The following is a 423-nucleotide window of genomic DNA, read 5'->3' on the forward strand; positions in this document are numbered from 1 at the left end:
GACACTGTGATGGCTTGCCTGTCAGAGGACCACACACTTACCAGTCTTTGATATTTCATAGATCGCTATTGCTGACATAGTTGTGATACTAAAGAAAACTTTCTCTACAAACACTCTTTAGAAGCATGACAATACTACTGATGATGACCTGCTCCTGCTGCCTTTCAAATAATGGAAAATTGCACTATGAGTTAAATGCAGGAAGGGGCAGGCCTCTGGAGTAATTGTGGCCGGAAGTACAAGAGTGTTTCCTTCTACTTCCAGGCAATATGACATAAATCTTCTGGGGGAACTGTCACATAGGAGGTGATTTCGACTTTCCTCTTTGGAATTGCCTGCTCTGGCAAGTGTTTGTCCATGCAGACAGGGCACCACTGTGAGGAAAGGGGGCCAATGTGCTCAATCAGCAACAAAGAAGAGACA

Source organism: Crocodylus siamensis, chromosome 15 (genome assembly GCF_052110815.1).
Source record: "Crocodylus siamensis isolate JL-2025a chromosome 15, ASM5211081v1, whole genome shotgun sequence".
NCBI classification, from domain to species: Eukaryota; Metazoa; Chordata; order Crocodylia; family Crocodylidae; genus Crocodylus; species Crocodylus siamensis.